Source organism: Chiroxiphia lanceolata, chromosome 3 (assembly GCF_009829145.1).
Source record: "Chiroxiphia lanceolata isolate bChiLan1 chromosome 3, bChiLan1.pri, whole genome shotgun sequence".
Taxonomy (NCBI): Eukaryota; Metazoa; Chordata; class Aves; order Passeriformes; family Pipridae; genus Chiroxiphia; species Chiroxiphia lanceolata.
The window spans coordinates 96,906,423-96,913,832 of record NC_045639.1 but is presented as its reverse complement, the minus strand read 5'-3'; positions in this window follow the sequence as shown (position 1 = coordinate 96,913,832).

Genomic DNA, 7,410 nt, shown 5'->3' with positions numbered 1-7,410 from the left:
TGGGCTGTACACTAATGCATGTAGCATGGGGAACAAACAGAGGGAACTGCATGCAGTGTCTAGGCCTCTACACCACCCATGAAAAGAAAACACTCATTCTGATGATTCAGACGTACTTTATAACATTGTCTCATCCATGATACTATTGTTCTGAAGACATATCAGTGATGAAGTGGTGCTAAACTGAACAGTTGCAACTTAGACTCTGATCTAGCTTCTTTTATTCTCTGATTTTCTGAACTACTTCTCGGTGGCTACAGCTAAGGATGAGCTGTACAAGTGTTGTCAAATTGTGTGGATAAAAGAGACAGTGGAAAAGAACAGATGTCCTTAGAGACAGCATCCTTTCAAAATTAGGACTATAACAGACATAATTGAAAAAGTTTAAGTCATAAGAACCTTTCTTCAGATTTAAACTAGAATCCTTAAGCAAAACGATCTCATCCCATTTACACTGTCAAATATGTCTAAAGATACATGAAGTTCAGTTTCAGACAGAGATCACATCTATAGAAAAATAGGGTGGTTGCAGATTAGGTCTAGATTTTGAAGTAGCTCTTTTAAAATGAGGCTCATTCTTTATCATTGTAATGGATCTGACTGAGATGAAGTTCATTTTCCCTGTAGCAGCACTCACAGTGCTGTGCTTTGTATTGGTAGCTAGAAAGGAGTTGATAACAAACCAGTGTTCTGGCTACTGCTGATCAGTGCTCCCCACAGCATCAGCGCTGTCTCTCAACATTTCCCCCTCACCACCAGGCTGGTGGTGGGCAAGATCTTGGGAGGGGAAACAACCAGGACAGCTGACCCAAACTGACCAAAGGGATATTCCATACCATATGACATCTGCTCACATACAAAAGCATTCATTATTACAATGTTTGTCTTCCAGAGCAACCACTACACATACTTAAGCTCTGCTTCCCAGGAAGGGAAGTAGGGAACAAAGCTTTTGTTTTCCTTTGTTTCTGTGACAGTCCTTGTTTTTGCTTTTATTAAGCTGTCTTTATCTAAATGTTTAAGTTGCCTTGTTAAACAATTCTTGCTAAGTCAGGTAAGTGCATATTGTTAGTAAAATAATTTTAAAAAAAAATTCTTCCATGAAGGCTAAGCTTGGTCAAATTGGTTGTCATTAAATATAACAGAATGGGTTCTTCAGAAAGTCAGAATAGTTTAGCTATATGTCTGAACCCTTAATGACTGATGGTATTTTTACAATGAAAATTGCTTTCAAAAGAGTGATTTTCCAGAACTTTGTAGCTTCACCAACTCATGAAGAATGCAGTAAACACCCATGCTCTGAAGTGTGCAACAGAGAAGGAAAAGTGGTATTGAAGAGTTCTTGTGACTTCCCCTTGGTCCCCAAGTAATAAGTTAAATTACAGGATTTCCCTGTTACCTTTGGTAGTGGCTCTGGTTTGAGGAATTTCTGTTTCATTCTGAAAGCAGTTAAATAAAACTGCAGACATGATTTTTCACCCTGCATGGCTCAAAATAAAGCAAATTATGTGAAAGTGGGAAAAAAGTTTTGCAAGAGACTAGTGACCTGGCAAGACGTGGTTACCCTACTAATTCTACTATATATCTCAGAATAGCAGAGGCGATTGGAATATTGGAATACTTTGGGAGTGTAGATAACCGAATTGCAGATTCTATCTTGAGGTGTCAAAGTATGGTTCTCACATCTGTATTCATCTCTTCTCCCATTAAAAAGTGTAAAGCCAAATAAAGCAGTTTAAATAAAGGCAACTAAAAATCTTTACTTCCTGAAGAAAATTAGATCACATACTGTGGGGGATTTGGAAAAAAACAGTCCAAATATATTTTTGCATTTTGAATTACCAAGGGGCTTCTGCCATTCTTTTTCACATTAAACAAAGAAAAACTCCTGGTAGCCTTATGAAGTCTTGCTCCCATAACACATTCAACAGATGTCTTCTATTAGGAAGAGAATGCCTGTAGGGTACAGAATCCCATCTAGTCAGACTTCTTTAAGCATGGACATATAAGGGATGCAAATACTTTGCCAGGATTATCTGTCTCTTTATTTATGATAGAACTCCAGTGAGAATTTACACAGGAATGAGGGAAACAAAGAAAAAAAAGAAAAATTCATTTTGAAGACATAAAATTTTGAGGAATGTAAATATATCAGTTAGTAAGGTTCCCCTTGTGATATTGACAAAAGTAACTTGAAAAGATACATGAATCTGAAAACATAATTTTTGTTTTATTATTTGCATTTAGATAAACAAAAGGACATTTTTACAATCAAGCTTAGCTTAGGTCAAATAAAGTTAAATTTTCCCAATAACTTCTAGATCTCTGAAACTTAGATCTAGTCTCTCAACAATAGTTGTGGATGTTGACCACCTTAGAATCGGACCCAAAACACGTAACACAGAAGAAACCATCTCAAAGCAACTATTCCAGAACCGCAGAATGGGTCAGGTTGGAAGGGACAACTGTGGGTCATCTGGTCCAGCCTCCCTGCTCAAGCAGGGTCATCCTAGACCACTTTGAACAGGATTGTGTCCAGACAGTTCCTCGGTATCTCCAGTGAGGGAGACTCCACAACCTCTCTGGCCAATCTGTTCCAGTGATTGGTCATCTGCATAGTAAAGAAGTTTTTCCTCCTATTCAGGTGGAATTCTGGCTCTGTCCTCTTGACACCCTTCCTTCAGATGCTTGTACACATTGATGAGGTCCCCCCTCAGCTGTCTGTTCTCAAGGTTGACCAGGCCCAGCTCCCTCAGCCTTTCCTCAAAGAGAGATGCTCCAGTCCTTTAATCACCTTTGTGGCCCTCCTCTGGACCCACTCCAGGATCTCCATGTCTCTCTTGTACTGAGGAGCCCAGAACTGGACTCCCCACATGCAGCCTCACTAGGGTTGAGTAAAGGGGCAGGATCACCTCCCTCAACCTGCTAGAAAAACTATGAGGAAAGTCCTTCTTTGAACACCTCTACTGCCTTAATTGTCCATAACCTGGTTATTTCCATGCCAACAAAGAGGGATTTCATATCTTAGTCTGGAGAAATATGAAGAAATCAATCTATCTTTTCCTTATTGCTGCACACATGTGCATGCACACCCCTTGTAGAGTGTGGGAAGATTTGACTTTGTTCTTCAGTCAGAAGGGCCTCACAAACACATGCACACACGCACACACCCCCACACACCTTAGAGTGACTCAGGTAGTTTCTAAGAGTTGTCATTTTGCAGGAGGAAAGGACACTCTTCATATTTCCTGTAGACTTTTTCTATATTGAAGGATTTAAGAATCATCCATAATTTCAAATTTCTAAAAAAAATCAAGACTTCATCAAAGATGTAAAGATATAACATTGATACCAGGTGGCTAGGACAATCTTCTGGAAAAGAGGAGGGTTGTTTATTGAATTGTTAAATGTTTAGTATAAAATGTAGAAAGTGAGCAAGGAGCAGGATTAAAATGGAGCTGCCTTCTCAGCAGAAATGCCTGGTCACTAGGCTATGAAGTCACAGTCCATCCTCTGGGCTCTTTCTCACTCTCTTAATCTTGAACCCTTTCTAGAATGGAAACACAGCTTCCGAAGAGATGCAAAATGCTGGTCAACACGACCCAAAGCAGCCTTAAAATAAAAAAAAATATAATCTCCTGGAGCACATGATTCCCCTTGGGTGGCATATGGAATACAATTAAGGTTCTCTGCTTTCTTGATGGAAGCTGTAACTATGTGCCACTATAGAGAGGAGGAGAAGGACTGGACTGAGCTTGGTTGAGTTTGGCAAAAAATCCTGCTCCTGTTTGCAAAGGATTCTGTTTGTAAAAGGCACTTAGGGCCAGCTCAGCATCAACTCAAGCCATGCAGTGGAACACAAATAAAAGATTTCTCCTCAGAGTTCTCCACACATTTAAATGCTTTAAGCACGTACGAAATGGGTAAAGTATAGGGAAAGGAAAACTGCATGTTAATTTAGCATTTAAGTTATTAAAATCTTCTTTCCTAAATGAAGAAATACATGAATACATGAAAGTATTTGAAAAAAACTGAAATGAAAAAAATATTTAGCAGCATGCAATGATACATGCGATTTTTATTAAGTAAATAATTAATAGATATTTGTAGTAACACTTTTTAAATTCTTTATTGACATTGAAATTGTAGGTGGAATATCAGTCTTGGGAAAACTTTCTTTTTAGCACCTGTTAGAACACTTCATCCATTTCTAGGAATGAGCTCATATATTAAAAACATCATTTTTACAACTGTGTTCTGTTGTTTAGGATAATTTTTAGGGAAGGCAGGTGAAGAAACACTATAACTGAAGTAATTGTAAACCAAAAAAAAGAGGAAGCAAATTAAATGTTAATAAAGCATTGTAATTTTTCGTAAGGTCTACAGGTAACCTTGTAGCTATTTCAAGCCACCAGTAAGTCATCATTTTAAATGTAAAATGTATTGGTAACATAAATTAACATCTCAGAATCTAAAGATTTAGCTCTCAATTATTCGAAAAACAATGTGTTTTTTGAACTGTCAGATAATAAATCCAAAATTGGTTTAGTTACACAATCTAGGGCAATGAACAAAGTATTTTAAAACTTAGCATTTTGTCATAGCACATAGTGTATATTTGTATATATATGCTCTACCATAGTGAAGAGGAAGGTAGCACTTTATCTTGACATATTATCCAGTAAGCTTTTTGACAGTTCTTACAGAAAAACAGAACAAAACAAACAAACAAAAATACACATCTTAATTGTGTCCATCAATTCTGAGATTAGTATTACTTTTTTTTTATGAGCAAGCAAAAGAATGTAAGTCTTTTTAGTAAGCATAAATTCCGGATTATGAAATTTCCTGGGAATGTTATGTCGTTTAAGAACTCATTCATGAATAGAAAACACATGACAGAAGGAAGCATCTGTGAAAAGATAAACACTTAACTCTGATACAGAAAACATAACACAATTTTAATTAAGTTTGGCAACTTATTACTGAATTTTTGTTCTGAAGTTGAGCAGCAGCCTTGTTTATACAGTGAATTGGGCATGCAAAGTCTATTGTTTAATGCATATTAGAAGTTTTGACAAAGTTTTTTTCAGGTCATGGAATATTTTAAAAAATCATATTAATAGGAAAATGAGATTCATGTATTTGTAAGGAAGATATATATATACATATATAATAAAGATATTTTATTATATATATACATATATAATAAGATAACCTGTTTCAAGCATTTTTTTTCTTCAATAGACCCCAAATGGGAGTGAACCTCATGATGCAGTTCAGAAGTAAACTTACTGCAGGTCACGTATCAAGCAAGTCCTGTGTTTGAAAACAGACATGAGGTTTAGCCCAGCACTGTACTCCCTGTAGTAATACGGGCAGGTTCCTGACACTGCTGCCAGGTTTGGCACCAGCAGAGATTTATGTTAGCACCAAAAATGATAGTCTAAAGAGCATGTAAAAAAATTTTTCATTAGACACACATTTATATGTTAGACAATTACATATTTACCATTACACATTTTCAAGTCCTAGAGAGAAGAATCTGAAAAATTAACTTATATGCATTTGCAAGGTCTGTAAAGTTGTTACAACAGTGGAAGCCAACAATAATTCTAGCTAGTTCCTTATCTTCTTGAGATTATTTGCCTAAATTTGTGGTTACAGTTATAGTTGGACTAAAGATCTAGTTTTATTTTTGGATTCTGAACACAGATACCAGAGAACATGAGAAAATAGCATTAAAGTACTAAGGAAGGGGAATTCAGCCTATTGGTAAGGCTAAGGCTGGATTAGAAATAGATGTAGTGTTGGAGAAGGCTGAAGATCTAGTTAGTTTCTGGATCCTTCAGTGCCTAGAGAGCTAATATTCTCAGACAACTGCAAGAGAAGTGTAGGGAGCAGAACAGAGGTCTCTATGTAACCTTTGTTGATCTCACCAAAGCTTTTGATACTGTGAGCAGAAAAGGTCTATGGCAGATTTTGGAACATTTAGGATGTCCCCCCAAGTTCCTTAAAATGATCATTTCACTTCATGAGGATCAGCGTGGCCAAGTCAGATATGGCAATGCACTTTCTGAGCCGTTTCTAAGTACCAGTGGTGTGAAACAAGGCTGCTTTCTTGTACCAACCCTATTCACAGTCTTTTTCAGCATGATGCTCCAAAGGGCCACTGCAGACCTCGATGATCAGGGTGGTATCTACATTTGATATCGTACTGATGGAAGCCTTTTCAACCTAAGGCGACTGAAGGCCCACACCAAGACCTTAAACCAACTTGTCCAAGAGTTGCCTTATGCTGATGACACTGCCCTCATCACTCACACAGAAGCAGCCCTGCAGCGTTTAACATCCTGCTTTGCAGACGCTGCTGAGCTTTTTGGGTTGGAAGTCAGCTTAAAGAAGATAGAAGTTCTCTATCAACCTGCACCTCAGGAAGTCTTCCATCATCCCCATATCACCATTGGCCAATCAGAGCTCAAATCAGTCCAGCAGTTTAATTACCTAGGTAGCCTCATCTTCTCGGATGGTAAGATTGATGGAGAGATAGACAACAGGTTAGCAAAGGCATATAGTGCTTTTGGAAAACTCCATAAAAGAGTTTGGCATAATAAACACTTGAAGAAAAGTACAAAGATCAGTGTTTACAGAGCCATTGTGCTGTCTACTCTCTTATATGGGTCATCTACCGCCACCACCTACAACTCTTAGAATGCTTCCATCAATGCTGTCTCCGTACAATCCTAAACATCCACCGGTCAGATTATGTGACCAATACATCTGTTCTAGAACAAGCAGCAGTCACAAGTATTGAGGCCATGTTGCTGAGAACACAGCTGTGTTGGGTAGGACACATCTCAAGGATGAAGGACCACCACCTCCCTAAGATCTTGCTTTATGGTGAACTTGCCACTGGCTGCCGTAAGAGAGGAGCCCCGAAGAAAAGATACAAGGACTCCCTGAAACAACATCTCAGCCTTGGCCATATTGATCATCATAACTGATCTACTCTGGCCTCCAATCGGGAGGTCTGGAGACACACCATCTACAACGCTGCTGCTTCCTTTGAGAATGCACGCAGGATCACTCTAGAGGAGAAAAGAAAACACAGAAAGAATCGTGTCTTGTTGATACCACATAAGGAGTCTTTCTGCTGTGCCTTTAGCAACCAATCTTGCCTATCTCGCATTGGCCTTTTTTGCCACCAATGCGCTTGTAGCAAATGTGGGTAGAGCCCTTCCCAAATCTTCGTTCGTGAAGCCCAACCATGATAAGCAGACAATGGCTTCTGCTTACTTTGAAGGCAGATGTGAACTGCTAGTTTAAGAAAAGCTGCGAGATCACAACCTTGAGGGATGAAGGAACATAGTGTTATTGACAGCACTTGTAAAGCTCAAAGGGCTGTGAAGG